The following is a 16,439-nucleotide window of genomic DNA, read 5'->3' on the forward strand; positions in this document are numbered from 1 at the left end:
GCCCGGAGACCGCGGCGCACTTGGACTTCCCTCTCCATTCGCTGGCCGCCTCGCTCCGGGTCCCCACGGCTGTGAACTGATCTGGTGCGGGGGGTGGGGGGAGGAGGAAAGCGCAGGCGAGCGAGCGAGCGAGAGAGCGGGCGAGCGAGCCAGAGAGCAAAGCGAGAGCGAGAGAGCCGGGAGGCTGAGGGAGTAGTGACCGCCTTCCGGAGCCGGGATTCATGCCTGTCCTCGGGACCAGCGAAGGGGACTTTACGGCTGAGTATGAGCCAGGCTGCTAGGAGCCAGGTACCCCCACGCCTGCAGTCCCCGCGCCGTTCCCGGTATGCGAGCTGGACGCAGGGCTCTCCCAAGTTCCCACCGAGCCGAATAAAAAGCGCCCTCCCGCAGCTCTCCGCCAAAGACGGACATTGACTCCAGGTAAGGCGGCGCCGGGCGCAGCGCCCGGCAGCCCCGCTGCCCTTGGAGACGGCCCCGGACCGCATTCGGGGCGCCTCCGCCCGCCCCGCCCCTCCCCCTCCCGGCACCCTTCGTCTCTTCTGTCGGCAGCCCAGCCGCCTCCAAGTCCTCGCAGCTTCCTTGGAGGGGGAGGGCTCAGTTTTCTGGGGCGCCAAGGGTTAAATGCGGGTTTTAGTAAGTGGCGTGTGTGCTCCCGGCGCGTTCCCGACGTGTGTACCATGGTGGGAACTTGATGTGGTGCTAGTGTGTGTTTGCGTGTGCAGCAGTCGTTTGCGTTTGATGCGTGTTTGTGCTGTGCTGTGTGTGTGTGTGTGTGTGTGTGTGTGTAGGGGAGGAGGTAAAAAGAGGTCCTATAACCTACTTAAGGCGCGATGTGTGTGCGCATGTTTGTACGTATATGTTTGTATGTGTACACTTGTGTGTCTTTTTAATTAGGTCTCTCCAGCTTACATGGAATGGGATCCTTACTATAGGATCACATAGCCATCGGGAGACCCGCTGTGGACTTCCTCTTGGTGTTCTGGGCTTGGGGTTTGAGAAGCATTACAGGGATAAGGATAGCACCTTATTTACCCCAATATTGGTACCCTTGGAGAGAAATTCCTCCAAACGTTGGAGACCTGGTAGACTTGGACTCATCGTTTAATGTGAAAGAGAAATGGCCAAACCCTGAGGCAATGACATGCTGTCACTTTAAATTCCACACTGGGCAGGCTCCAGGATTCTGATGGGAATTTGGAGTCACTGGATAGTCGGTGACAGAGAGAGGCAGAAGTCAGCGGTGAGCTCTGTATCTGGGGCTTGGCAAGTCTGGGAGAGAGTCTACCTGACCTCTCTTTTGGTAATCACAACAGCAGGACAGCACCTCCTGGTACTGGTGCTTTTGGGGATGATCTGGGCAAGTTTGCATGTATCTCCCTAAAGGGAAAGGTGGAGAGCCCTCGGAGACCTGCTCATCCATCACAGCTACATAGGATCGCAGGGAAAATTTCATCTGGGAACAGCTCTGGTAATATGGAAGGAGGTGGATGGGGCACTTCCCTAAGAGATTTCTCCTTCCCTTCCCCAATTGAGAGAGGTTTGGGAAGCCCCAAGAGAAAATCTTCCTAAACTGTGCCTCCTCATGGCTTCACTGGAGTTAGGAGGAAGATGGGAGAGCAGAGAGATTGTGTGTGTGTGTATGTGTGTGCGCGCGCGTGTGCGCGCATGTGTGTGTGTTTCAGTACTGAGGGAGAGCTACAATTTGGGAAGGGTTGTGGGTGGGGAATTCATGGCAGAATGTGGCGGTAATTGACTTAAACTGCTATCAATTTGCACCTCATATCTCTTGCTTGGCTCCAAAATACTGCCAAGGGCACGGGGGGGGGGGGAAGGCGAGGGGGGGTAGAATGTCAGTAAGGAAGACAGTTTGGGTCAAGTCTCTCTTTCCTCTTTCCTTCACCTCCCAGGAGGCTCTCTTGGTAAGTCCCTTGGCCACCCTGGCTAGGTCCTGCTGGGTTTGGGCTCTGGGGCCAGCCATTGATTTGATTCCCGGCTGCCTCTTAAAGGCTTGCCCTACTCAGCAAAAATGCTGAGTTTTACTGCTGTTAGCATGGCTTCCAGACTCGGCAGCTGTTACTTTCACAAGGTAAGAGGCAGCCGTTCTGCGTTCTGCCGCCAGGCATGGAGGCTAGTGGAGGACGAGGGCTGAGATGCCGGGACAGCCTCTCATCTACCCCTGCTGGCAAGGAGCCACTGAAAAGACCTTTTGGGGAAAAGAAAAGTAGAAATATAATTGCATTTTAAAAATGATGGGTGTGTGTGTGTGTGTGTGTGTGTGTGTGTGTGCGCGCACGCGCGTGTATAGCTTCTGAGGCGAGATAAAAGCAAACATGTGTTTGTAAGAACCTGCCCTGGCTGGTGGGTGACGGTGCTACCTGCAGCCACTTGCAGACACACGAGTCTCTGGCCAGAGGCTGATACCTCAGGCTGCCGCCCCCACAGGGCCACCAGGAATCTGCTTCAGGAAACTCCTGCCACAGCATGGCCCCCTGGTTCGTTTTGTGTGGGGATGTAAAGTCAGAGGAGGACACCCTGTGTTAGGAACCGCTCTTGTTTTATCTCTTTTTCAATTCATAGACAATTAAAGCTGGAAGGAATATTAAAGAACAGACAGGCAGGACTTTGTGGCCCAGAGAGGAGATGAGAATTCCACAACGTTCTCTAGCAAATTCATGTTGTGCCCAGGGCTAGAATGTCTGATGCCTGACACCCAGATCAGTGTTCTCCCCACCCCAGCACACTGCCCAGGGACTATGTATTGTTCCCCACTCCCCATCGGCCACTATGCTCCCACCCAAGACAAGCACTGTCTTCCGTCATCAGACTTCCTATTTCAGAGGTGCCCCATCTGTAAACATGGCCTTGGAGTGAAAGGATCCAACGCCTCAATCACTCTCCCTGCTGGACAGACAGACAGATAGACAGATACACATTCACACTCACACACACACACAAACACACACACACACACTCCTTCTTCTGTGCCTTTGGAGAATCACACACAGGCAGGGACAGGGACCCAGTACTATGACTGGTATACAGACTCCAACAGAGCATTGGACTGTACCTGAGTTCTTTATTAAAGAATTCTTTGCCTTCCAGAGAGTCAGGTGTACAACCATCTACCAATGCAAATACTTCAGGCAAATTAGTTTCTTTCTTTAATGAGAATCTTGCCCTATACAGTTAGGCATACTTCAGTCACAGGAACATGTCCAAGCACACATGTATACACGCACTCATACACACATGTGCCCATACAGATTTAGAAAGCTTTCCTCCTTGCTATAGGCCCCAAAAGGGAATTTCAACCTCCGCACCAAATTGTGTTCCCCTATATAAAGGCATCACCCACACAAAGACTGGGACTCATCCTGCCAGAGAAGGGGAAATATAAATCCCTGTGAAGGATGGGCCCTTGAGAAGTCAGAGCCAGGCCCACGCAAAGGTGCTCCCAGACTCCTAGATGCTCATTTTGGGGTGCAGGCGGGCACTGAGAAAAACATGGGGGTTTCAGGCTCATCTGCAATAGAGCCTTTCCACACAGGCTTTTCCGAGGCTGGATGGCACATTAGCTCCCAGAAGGGGGAGCTGTGACTCCATTTCAACCAAGGAGAACTGGCTCAGAGATTCCAAAATCAGCTGTTGGGCCCCCGTTGAGTTTCCATGGCCCAGCTCAGGCTGTGACGAATATATTTTAAATGGTACAGGTGGGGACTTTAAAAAGCCTCTCCCCTAGTCAGTCCAAATAAAATGTCTTTGTGCTTGCAAGAGTTTATGCTGTTGGCCACAAAGTCTTCCGTTTCTCTGGAAGGTCTTTGCCCAAGGGGCCTTTGGTTGTGTGAGGAGACATTTTCTGATTGACACCCTTAAGCTTGCCCCCTCCCAATTCCTCAGATGAGATCACGAGTACATATCACCTGAACAGGCCACTAAGGTTAGACATAACCCCTTCTTTCTCTTCCTGCATTCCCCTTGCTGAAGTCCCAAGATTAATAAATTGGCCACTGAACGTCTAGTCATCATATTAAAAACAAGATGGGGGTCATGTGGAGAGGACAAATTTTCAAATGTCATTCTCCAAATATCCCCCCGTCAAGCTTTTCATTCTAGCCCCATTTGCAAGGAGTACCTTTATCTTTCTCTCCTCCATCCCTCAGCTTCAGCCTCCACTTTTTAAACATCCAGTATTTTAACATCCAGCTCAAATGACCCTGCCAAGAAGTCTTCCCGAATCTTATTTTGGAATAAATCTCTTTCTCCCTGGTTCTTTCATATAATTTTGCCTGAAACTCTATTTTGGCTAGTATCTCTGTTTGGCCTGTTTTGCAGCTCCGCGGATGTATGTCTCTTTAATAGGGTCTTTGTAGGAGTATTTTTTTTTAAATATCTCCAAGGACTGACACATAGCAGTTGATCTGTAAATGTTTGCTATTGCATTTGAGTCTAAGCTCAATAATAGCTGTCATGTCTCCCTCCCTCTCTCTCTCTTCCGCTTTCTCTTTCTGATGATTGTTTCATGTTCACACAAAGCAATACAATCATGGTTTCCAATCCTACCACCTATACCATCAATATAGGCATATCACTGATGATACAGATGCGTGAAATTATGTCCTACTTGGAATAAACATTGCCCTACTGTGTTTCAGGGTTTTTCATTTTCTTCTTATTTAATCTTCCTTTCCATCCAGTGAGATAGATACAGTCCTTTTACAGAAGAAGAAAGTGAAACTCATGCTGGCTAGGTCTCTTGCCCAAGGTCACATGACTAGCATGGCTAGAAGTGGAACCTAACTGCTTCTTGCTTCAGCATCTCTACTCTTCCTGAGGAACCACTGAGTTAATGGTAACCATTGTGGATGGCCAACAGGACTGGGTTGTTCAGCAGATTCTAGTGTAGCTGAGAGCATAGTATTGACTCTTTGAACTTGAGGTTATGAAGGAGTCATGGAGTCATTTGATGAAAGAATCTCAATGTTCTAAGGTTTCCGAGTAACTAGATTATTCTCCTTACTCAAGAATCAAGAGGGGGTGCCTGGGTGGCTCAGTTGGTTCAGCATCCAGCTTCAGCTCAGGTCATGATCTCGCAGTCCGTGGGTTCAAGCCCCGCGTCGGGCTCTGTGCTGACAGCTAACTCAGAGCCTGGTGCCTGCTTCAGATTCTTTGTTTCCCTCTCCCTCTGACCCTCCCCTGTTCGCGCTGTCTGTCTCTGTCTCTCAAAAATAAATAAAAAACATAAAAAAAATAAATTTCTTTAAAAAGAATCAAGAATCCTTTTGAAATACTCATAACCCATATCCACTTAGTCTCATTTTTAGCACTTTTAGCACAGACCAACCTATGTTGTATCGGGAGACCTTTGTTGGGATGTGTTCTCACTGTGATCCTTAATTTGGCTTTTATCTGTAAGTCTTTCAAATCATACAACACAAGTATAATTCACTTCTAATGTCAGTTCTTCCCATATTGTGGAAGCCCAATCATATCACCACAAATATTCTCCTTCAGATGAGAAGGGCCTATTTCCACAGCCTTGGCTCCTGCAGTATTTTTGGGGCCCCTCACCAAGCTGGATATTGTTCCCTGGGCATTCTATAGTTGATCACACTTACAGGGCTTAGAACCCCAAAAAGGGGAGAGTGACCTAAAATGAAGTGAGGATTAAAAGGGGCATTGATTCACTCATTTATTCGACAAATATTTATCAGATGATAACTACTTCTCAAGCATTGCTCTAGACCAGTGCTATCAAGGAGAACTTTCTGAGGTAATGGATATGTTCTCTGTGCTATGCATTTTGGAAGCCACTAAGCACGTGTGACTGGTAAGCACTTGAAATGTGGCTAGTGTTACTGACGGGATCATTTTTAGGTTTAATCTAATTTTAATTTTAATTTCAATAGCTGTTTGTGGTGAGTAGTGAATATATGGAACAGCACAGATATGGACATTGGAAATGTGGTACAAGTATCGTCCTTTTGTGTGTGTGTGGAGCTCATAGTCTAGTGAGAAGAGATGGGTAATAAATGGTAGACAAAGTGATGAGCAAAATAATTTCACATAATAGCAAATGTCATGCAAACAATTTGGGGTAATAGGCTAGAAAGGAATGTGGATGGTGTAGCTTTAGACAGGGAGGTCAGGAGAGACTTCTCTGGGGACATGGCATAAGAGCTGGTTTAAGTGAGGAGAAGCCAGTCATATGGCAGAGACAAAGATGAAGTCACTAACCACATGCAAGCTTAGGAGATCCAAGTGATCCTGTGGCCCGAGCTTTCCAATGAGAAGGAGAGTGTCATGAGATGGAGATAAGAAATGTAGGCAGGGACCAGATCAAAGGGTCTTATAAAAGATGCAGGAATAAAACATCTACCCCCCGCCCCCACAATGTCCCTGCTTGGGGAGTGGGCAGCCTGGGAAACTACAATGGGAAGAGTGTGGAGACTGATAAAAACTCAGCATCAAGTACCCTTGACTTGTTTCCATTTTGTCCTTTTTTTTTTTTCTGAGAGAGAGAGAGAAAGCATGCAAATATGTGTGCATAGGGGAGAGGGAGAGGGAGAGGAGGAGAGGAGGAGGAGGGAGAAGAGAGAGAGAGAGAGAGAGAGAGAGAGAGAGAGAGAGAGAGAGAATCCTAAGCAGGCTCCATGCTTAGTGCAGAGCCCAAAGGGGGGCTCCACCTCACTACCCTGAAATTATGACCTGAGCCAAAATCAAGAGTACAATGCTTAAGTGACTAAAGTGAGCCACCCAGGCGCCTCTCATCTTGTCCATTTTTAATCAATCATTTCAGTAAGTTCTGCTCATCTTAATTTTTAGTTTGGCCCTCGGTGCTGCACACTCTGGACATACCCAGCTCTAAAGGGTTGGGGAGAACTGGAGGGGGGAAATGGATACAAAAGAAGGAGGAGAATGAATACCTAGAGAGAAGGTAATGAAAATGAAGTCTGGTAAAACAAAATGAAAGCCAGAATGATTTTGGATCACCAAATACTTATATTGAGTATCTTGTCTGGGAAAGACCTTGAACAAAATGGCCTGATAGATACGGTGATGAATCCTGCCAGGTGGGAGCAAGCAAACAGAGGAGGTCTGCAAATCCATAATGATCGTTCATGGTAGACCAACAACCATCATTTCAGATGTTCTATGAGAGTTTGGGGAAGGTGAAGACTAGGTGATGTGGTGGTAGTGATGGTGGGGAGGAGGAGATAGATGGCAGTGACTATAAGATCAGAAGAGGAGAGGCTTTCTCTTTTCATTCTACATCTCCATTCATTTGAAATTTCATATAGTAAGAGCACAGGGGCTCAGCGCACCCAATTCTAGTCCCAGCTCCTATTGCTGTATTTCTGGACCACCTAAAGGACATATTTGCCCCTCTCTGGGCTTGCCTTCTGCAAACCAGAAAGGACCAAACAGTGGCCTGTCTCGCTGCAGGATTGGCCCTAGCTCAATGAAATAATTAATGACAAAGTTCTTGTGAAAAGCATGGAGAGATGCACACGATGGTCATACTTCATCATAAATGTTTAGATATCTTCTCAAAACTGAGCAAATCAAAAAGAGGTCATACCTCAGAGCATTGACTGTGACTCAAGCCCTGGTGGCTGAGTGTGATAGATGCACCACTATCATAACTCTTAATATCAGAGTGATTAAGTGGTAGTATGAAACCCAGGGTCCTCCTGGAGTGCAGTAGCCTAAAAAGGCTGCCTAGAAATCCATAGACAGTCCTTGCTACTGAGGGGGCCAAGAAGACAATTAAGAAGATAATGAGGCTGAGGAAACATGAAATTAATTTCTTTTTTTTCATATGAGGGTGAAGGGGATCTTTATATCTCAAAGGAACTGTGTTACAGAGATTGCAGGTGGGCTTAAGGAGAATAGATTGGACAAGACTGGGTTTGAGAAAGATAAGAGGGGTAAATTACTGGGCATGTCTGCTACCAAGTGAAAGACACACATGGGAATAGAAACCCAGTGCAGACACAAAATATATCATTCTAAACAAATCTTGTTCTCAGTGTGGGGAGGTTTTCTCACAGGGTGCAGGGATGCATACGGCGATGTCGAGGCCACTTTGGGAGAAGCTAGGAGACTGTATCCCCCCCTCTGGTGAGGAGGCAGATTCATAAGGCAATTAACCAAGGCAAGATGAAAATTGTTTTTGTGTAAACTGCAAAGGTTGAAGCAGCAGGGCTCCAAGTAAATGCCCATCCAAACAGCTAGAACCCTTTGTAAGGGTTAACCCAACACTGGCCTGGAGGGGTCTCTGAGATATAATTCATCTAGCCTTTCACAGGCCCTGCAAATGAGCCTGTGGGAGACTCTGTGAGAAATAATCATTCCTGGGGGTAATGCGGAGCAGCTGAGTTACGGATTCCCAGCTGATTCAGGTGGAGGAAGGGCAGACATCTAGGCTATATGATTGCTTCCAAGCGGTCCGTTCACATATCTCCATTCTAAGATTAGCAATCCACAGAAGTAGATGAAATTCTGGTGGGCTGTGGAATTCCTAGAGACTCTAGAAACCCATAGGTCAGCCTGGAAGGGCATTCTGAGAACCGTGAGAGAGACATCTGCCCTAAGTAAGTACGTTTCAGTTTGCATGGTAGTGGATAAGCTAAATTTCTCATAGGATGTGATGGGCTTTGAGTCTATAGGCACAGGACAGAAGGAGGACCTATCAGGAGTCCTGGCAGGTGCCATAAAATACATCCACACAGGGGCGCCTGGGTGGCTCAGTTGGTTAAGCATCTGACTTCCGCTCAGTTCATGATCTCACGGTCTGTGAGTTCGAGCCCCATGTCAGGCTCTGTGCTGACAGCTCAGAACCTGGAGCCTGCTTCCGATTCTATGTTTTCCTCTCTCTCTCTCTTTCTGCCCTTTGCCTGCTCATGCTCCATCTATCTCCGTCTCAAAAATAAATAGACACCAAAAAATAAAAATAAAAAATAAAACATCTGCACAAGGCAGAAGGGCCATTAAAAAAAGAAAATCATGGGTGCCTGATTGGCTCAGTAGTTTAACCATTGGATTCTTGATTTTGGCTCAGGTCTCACTACCCACGAGATCAAGCCCTGTGTCTGGCACTGGGCATGGAGCCTGCTTGGGACTCTCTCTTTCTCTCTCTCTCTCTCTCTCTCTGCCCCTCTACTACTCATACACTCTCTCAAAAGAAATAAATGAAAAGAAAAAAATCAGTGCTTTGCTATGTTTAGGAATGTAGTGGAAAGATCAAAAAATAGATTACCTGGCAGGGGGTGGGAATATGGTTTTTCTGCTGCGACAGATTTTGGAGGTAAGACTCTGAGATGAAGCAGTCCTCATCAAATGCTGTTGCCAGAGACGGCCATGGCAAGGGGGGCTGAGAGCGTTCATAAAGAATTTTATTTCAAATGCATATCAACACGACAGTATCATTCAACATCCAGTGAAGCCTTACAAAGGATTCCTGAAAATATTACTAGTTTCGCCACAGATTTACCTGCATTCTCCCCTTATTTTTGATGGTGGGAATTATACATTTAGGCAGAACATAGGATGGGCCTTGAGGGGATTCTGGAAGGATCTTCACCCACAATATTTAGCCAAAATGTCACAATGACAAAGCCATTCTTGGAAAGGAAAGTGTATGTGCCAAGGGTGTCATATATCCTTTGTGCTATAATGAGTACGTGATATAGATGTCTTGTTGAATAATCTCAACAAGTTCATGCATAGATGCTATCATCCTTATTTTGGGATGAGGAAACTGGGACATAGCACAGGGATGCCACTTGTCCAAGGCCACATATGGAATCGATGTGTGGAGGATTTGGACTACTTCTGTCTGATTTAAAAGTGTAGTGGGTGAAAGGTTGGATGCTGGAGTTTGAATGCCAACTTTGCCACTGTCTAGCACCATGACCTTGGCCCAATTACCTAATGTTCCTGTGTCAGTTTCCTCATCTACAAAATGAAGATGATCATACTGACTCCTCAGAGAGATACTGTGGGTTTTAATGAGTCGATATGACAAGTGCTTTGACCAGTGGCTGACAGATCATGCACATGATACAAACACTAGCTATTATTACTTGTTATTATTACTGTATCCTGTTGTATTAGATTAAATGTTCCCCTTGCCAACAGAAGGGGAGAGATTGAGAGTGTAGGAAAAGGCATGGAAGGACATAAAAATAAAATGGCTGGGGTGCTTGGGTGGCTCAGTTAACTGTCCAACTCTTGATCTTGGTTCAGGTCATGCTGTCACAGTCATGAGATGGAGCCCCACATTGGGCTCCTCACTGGGTGTGGAACCTGCTTAAGGTTCTCTCTTTCTACCCCTCTCTGCCCCTCTCCTCTGCTCACAAGCTCACTCACTCTCTCTCTCTCAAAAAATAAAACCAATAATAATAAAATTAAAATGGCTGAGGCAGATTTTTTTTATTCTCTATATTACTGTGGTTCAGACATCAGAGGTAGATACAGAATCATTGGTCATCAGAGCTGAAAATCAACTTCAGTAGAGTCCAGATCAATTTTCTGTCACTTTTTTACATATAAACGTTTTCCTTGTTAATAGCAAACTGTATCTGAATTGGTTCTAGTGCCCTGCCCCTGCATCCTGTGTCCTCATACCTCTTGATTTGGCTTTCTAAGCTACAGGACCAAATGTTTAGCAGGTGCCTATGGGAAAATGTGATTGACAGCGTGTTTCATGCTCTTGTGTGAACATATTAATCCTGCCCCTCTTCTTGGTTCCCTTCTTCCTCATTTTTATCATGTATTTCACCACATGATGCATGTCTTAACATGTTTTATGTCCTCTAGCCTTTACAGTCTCACTCTAAAGTTGTGTTTATTCTCCCCATTTTCCAGATGAGGACCTTGTGGCTCAGAGCAAAAGGACTTGCCCCAAGATACATAATAAATGATAGCAGCATGTCTCAAACCTACATCAGCAGACACTGAGCATTAACATCCTTTCATTGAACTATTCTCTCTCCATCTACCCATCTGAGGCATTGTCCAGCCCTTAGCAGCTTGGTGGCCTCCCCAGATCAAGGTTGATTATTGCTGCTTTGTCTCTATTGTCTTAGGCCAGGTCTATTGTTGCAAATCTTCAACCATTCTGTCACGCAGGCCCTGCCCTCAATCCCAGTCTTGTAGACTCCTAAATGAGAAAGGCATCTATCTTGCAAGTTCCAGGAGATGTTATAAATGGCGTCACTGGAGGGAGGCTTCTTAAATCTCCTTAATAACCTGCGTTTTGCTTTCTCTCCTTCTTTATCTGTCAGCATTGTGAATATCTTCCACTCTTCCAGTCCTTTCTGGCTGCCAACTTCATAGCCTCTTAAAATAGTAATTTAACTTCACAATGCCTCAGCAGGAAACCTTACCTTAGTGTGTTTATTTGCACCCTTAAGTTGTGAGAGTTCAAATACTGCTCAAACCAGGAACAGAAGTCATAGAAAAGCTACTTTCTAGCTTCGAGCCAGAGCCAAGAACCAAGATGTTAACTTTTCTTGGGAATAGAATCACCAAAGCCACCTCTGGAAACAGTAGTGCTTTTAAAAGCATTTCAGGAAATAGCAGGGTGGAGGTGGCAAGGATTGTTACAGCCAGATGCTACAAGAGAAATGGTGTGTGTGTGTGTGTGTGTGTGTGTGTGTGTGTGTGTGTATGTGTGTGTGTGTGTATAAAATCTGAGAGCTCTCTCTCTTTACACAGACACACATACACACACACACACACATATAAAGAAAGGAATATTGATATTAAGGAGAAAAACAACAGATACAGTGGGAAATGTCCAAGGCAGACTTTTCCTTCCTTATAAATAGAACATGGGCCCAGATGCCATCATAAGATCATCCACTGTCAGAGTGTGATCTGGGGGTTGAACTTATAACTAAAAATGGAATAAGGAACACACATGGCCAATAAACCTAGATACAAAGCCAAAATATTCAGATTCCCTAATAGTCAAGTAATGAAAATAGTAACAAGATACCAGATAGCATCATCAAAATGGCTATTTTTTAAAATTCTAATTTATTTATCTTGAGAGAATTGCGGGGAGGGGTGCAGAGAGAGGGAGGGAAAGAATGCCAAGCAGGCTCCATGCTGTTAGTGCAGAACCCAACATGGGGCTCCATCTGACAAACTCCAAGATGATGAGTTGAGCTGAGATCAAGAGTCATACAGCTAACCAACTGAGCCACCCAGGTGCCCCCAAATGGCCATGTTTTTTAAAGGACAGCATCCAGTCTTGGCAAGAAGGCAGGGAACAAGACACTGTCTTGTACACTGGTGGGAATCTATATGAATATATTCTTTATAAAATGTGGTCTTTACTCTTTCATTTAAACAAACAGACAGACACCATTCACTGAGCACTTACTCTGTGCCAAACACTGTCCGAGGAGTTCTTAATACAGCAGTGGACACAGCTGACTTGCCTCTGCCTTCTTGGAGCTTATAAATAGATAAACAAGTGAACCTATAGTGTGGCAGATGGAGACGGTATAATATAGATGGGAGGGTGGCTGGGCAGAAGAGGACGTGCTGTTTTATATGGTGAACAAGGGAAGCCCTTCTTGAAATTTGGACATTAGAGCAGAGATCTGTAGGAAGCAAGAGAGACAGCCAGATGGACATCTAGGGGAAGAACGTTCCAGCAAGAAGAGAGCAGAAGAATACAGTTGCTGAGGTGGGACTGTGCCTGGTGAGCTGAAGGACTGGCTGCAGTGAGGTGATCAAGAGGAGGAGAGGGGGAAGAGGAAGTGAGCCAGAGAGGGAGCAGATCCATATTTCCATCTCTAATGCCACCATTATTGCCATCTCTGTCCCTCCTGTTATTTTGTATTTACTTTTTAACAATATTTTTAGTATGTTTTAAAATATTTATTTTTGAGAGAGAGAGAGAGCACATGGAGGAGGAGCAGAGAGAGAGGAAAACACAGGATCTGAAGCAGGCTCCGCGCAGATAGCTGAGAGCCCTAAGCAGGGCTCAAACTTATGAACTTGAACTGTGGGATAATGACCTGCGCTGGAGTTGCCCCTCTTTTTAAAAATAAGGTGCAAATCCTTCCATTTTAAGAAATTGCCCATTCTGAGAAGAAAGTTAATGATATGTGCACAGACATGGGAGGAAGGAAGTTTATGGAGTGTTTGGGATAAAAGGGAAAAAGAAACAACAGACCAAACTGTGTAATGGAATATCTACAGTCATGAAGGATGATGGCAGAGGAGCACGTTTTTAAGTGGAATTTAGAAAGTGGAATGAAGACAGGGAATGTGTTCTGTAAAATGGAGCTAACTATAGGACCTCCTCTCTAGTTTTGCTGTGAGACTCAAACATCACACATGTATTCAGCAATATGCTTCAAGCACTCAGCATATGGCACTCATGATTGTATTTATTGACATGGACATATTTGTGGTGAGCTGTTATGTTAAAAATATGCATAAGGTTGGGGCGCCTGGGTGGCTCAGTCGGTTGAGTGTCCGGCTTCAGCTCAGGTCATGATCTTATGGTTCATGGGTTTGAGCCCTGCATCGGGCTCTGTGCTGACAGCTCAGAGCCTAGAGCCTGCTTCGGAATCTTTGCCTCTTTCTCTCTCTGCCCCTCCCCTGTTCACACTCTGTCTCTCAAAAGTAAATAAAATGTAAATAATAATAATAATAATAATAATAATATGTATAAGGTAAAACATATTAATGTATAGCATGCTATTGTAAGGTATGCCCTGATATTTGAGTGGTTATCTTTGGGTGCTAGATTATGAGTGAATTTCAGTCCCTCTTTTATACTTACCTGTATTGCCTAATATTTCTTTAATGCATGTGCATTGCTTGGGCAATTAACATTTTAAGTAGTCGGATGTGAGGGATCAGGGAGGAGTTTTTGGTAGGAAGAAGAGGCACATGCTTTAATGCAGAGTTTGCTAAATTTCTTAATCACTTGTCCTAAATCACATTTAAATGGACTCAGGTTTCTTCCCCCCTTGTTTTATTTGGCCTTAGCCTGTGCAGTGCTCCTTGTAAAAACCAAAGATTAGGTAAATGATTTATACACTCTAATGCACATTAAACTAGCTATCATATCCTTAAAAGAAAAGCTCTATCACCTCTGTGTCACCTAGAATCATTGTATGTGCTGCTGGTACTTTAGGTACCGCGACTCAGAAAGCATGAATTTAGTCTGACGCCATACCACCCTGAACACACCCGACCTCGTCTGAGCTCAGAAGCTAAGCAGGGTTGGGCCTGGTTAGTACTTGGATGGGAAGCATGGGTTTAGTGGCTTCCACCTTGGAATCAGAAGACTTTGGTTCTGACTCCCTAGTCATTTTTAATTTTGGGTAAGGAGGCCCACCGTGGGAGTAGGAGGAATTGAGAAGGTGAAGTTGGTGGCCACCTTGCCATGAATAAAGCGGCACTTTATCTGTCTTTTTTGTATGAGAGTTGAATGAGGAGTTCCAAGACTCTAAAAAATGATTTGACATCATTGACTGAAACTTCACACGGTCTCTAAAGTGGGCTTACACATGGCACATTTTGTCCTAGATTAAGTCATTGTACTGAGCCCTTTGGAGGGCCGTATATGACTATGGCATATCCCCAAGGGCTTAGTGGGAATGTGTGAGACAGTGCCTTGGCTGCCTTTGGAATCACATCATATGACATATATAATTGCCATCAACGGATTAAATGAATTAAAGAAAATATGAGCTATATTCAAGGCAGAACCTTCTGGAAATGAAATGTTTCCATAGGAAACCTTAGGAGTAAAAGCATGCTAATTCAGGGTACCTGGAAAGGCTGGAGACATGTGGTGGCATTGGAGAGAGGGTCTGTCCTTGTGGAGGTGGCAAAGGGGACATTCCAGGTAGAGCAAATGATACGCACAAAGACAGGACACCAAGCATCTCTCTCTCTCTCTTTAATCAAAGAAACATACAAAGTTAGAAGTGGGCCAGAAGAAACCATTGTGTCCAACCTACCTCCTCTTTTGAGATAAGAATGCTAAGGTTTTGGCTGGACTAAGGCTTTGGCTGGAGGGGTATCATGGCAGACCATATGGCAAAGACCATAATCTTTGTTAATAGGGATGTTATGCTTAGAACCCCAGATTCTTGACTCCCAGAGAGCAGTCATTCTGCTAGAACATTTTCATATCCTTCTCCATGGTGTGCTAGTTCTTCAAGAACTCCCAGGAAAATGTGTTGTGTGGTCAAATAAATTTTGGAGATGCTTTATGATCTACCCCCTTCTTGGAAATTAGGTTAGATATAAGCAAATTTGAGATTTGGACAAAGTTTTTTGATAGAGGGAAGTTTTAGTTCAAGCTAATTCAAGATTTCTCAAAATTATTTGCAAAAATTTAACTTTCTATATTTTTATTTAATTCTTATTCATGATTCTATATAGCCTGCATTAGGAAACTCTACACTAGAGAAATATGTCTTCCATTGAAAAATCAGATAATGCCTATGGAAAAAAGTGTTTTATAAGCAATTATGATGGCCTGCATTATTTCAGGGGTGATGGTCAAATTAAGAAAATTAATATAAAGAACAGTAAGAAGGGAAGTTTCCCAGATTTAATGTAAGTTTCACCTTCCAAGTCCACTCCCTCCTTCTGTCTCTCCTTCCCTGCCTCTCTGCCTCCCTCCCTTTCTTCCTTCCTTCCCTCAGCTTTGTCATCTTACTTTCTTGCTTTATTTCTCTTTCCCTCCTTACTCTCTTCCTTTATCTCTTTTTAAGTTTATTCCTGCTTTCTTACTATTCTTTTTTCTCAAAAACACATTTCTTTTTGAGGAGTTACTATGTTCCAGATTTTGGACCATCTGTGATGAATAGGACATTTTCCTGATCTAAAGCTCTGCCAGTCTGATAAGGAAACAGATGTGCAAACTGAGATAATACAGAGTAGCTGCTGCTGAAATTAGAACGTGCAGAGCATGTTAGGTAATGGAGAGGAAGTCTGTCTGCATGAGCCCCGAAGGTTGAATAGCCAGTTGGATAGACAGAGGAAAGGCATTCCTAGTGGACAATGGGTCAGGAAGTAGCTCAGTGTGACTGGAGAATATGCTTGGGGTGAAGCTGGAGAAATGGTCTAGGGCTGGAACATATAAAGCTTTAGAACTCATATTAAGTAATATGTGTTTAGAAAATTGTTGATAACTTTTAAGGATTGACATGATCAGATCTGGGATTCAGACAAGAAGGAGGGTAAGAGGAGGGGAGAGGGGGTTCAGTGGCCCTTTGGCTGGTTATAGATCAGATGACACACCGATGACCTTCTAGGACAAGGCAGTGCTAAGGAAGTGGACAGATTGGAGAAATACTGTGGTGTGTGACAAAGGGGAGGGAGGGGCTAAGCATGGCTTCCTCCAAGGTTGTGCCAGATCTAGTCCTGCTCCCTCTAAATAGTGTTTCCAG

At 44.9% G+C, this 16,439-nt stretch overlaps 1 protein-coding gene across 1 annotated transcript in view; it reads left to right on the forward strand.

The window, feature by feature from the left end:
• Positions 1-15: 15 nt before the first annotated feature.
• BRINP1 (BMP/retinoic acid inducible neural specific 1) overlaps positions 16-16,439 on the forward strand; it is a 172,896-nt gene continuing 156,472 nt past the window's right edge. The window contains exon 1 of the mRNA XM_029920697.1: positions 16-420. The gene's annotated coding sequence lies outside the window, so the exon portion shown is untranslated. The remainder of the gene's footprint in view (positions 421-16,439) is intronic.

This window comes from Suricata suricatta, chromosome 13, assembly GCF_006229205.1.
Source record: "Suricata suricatta isolate VVHF042 chromosome 13, meerkat_22Aug2017_6uvM2_HiC, whole genome shotgun sequence".
Taxonomy (NCBI): Eukaryota; Metazoa; Chordata; class Mammalia; order Carnivora; family Herpestidae; genus Suricata; species Suricata suricatta.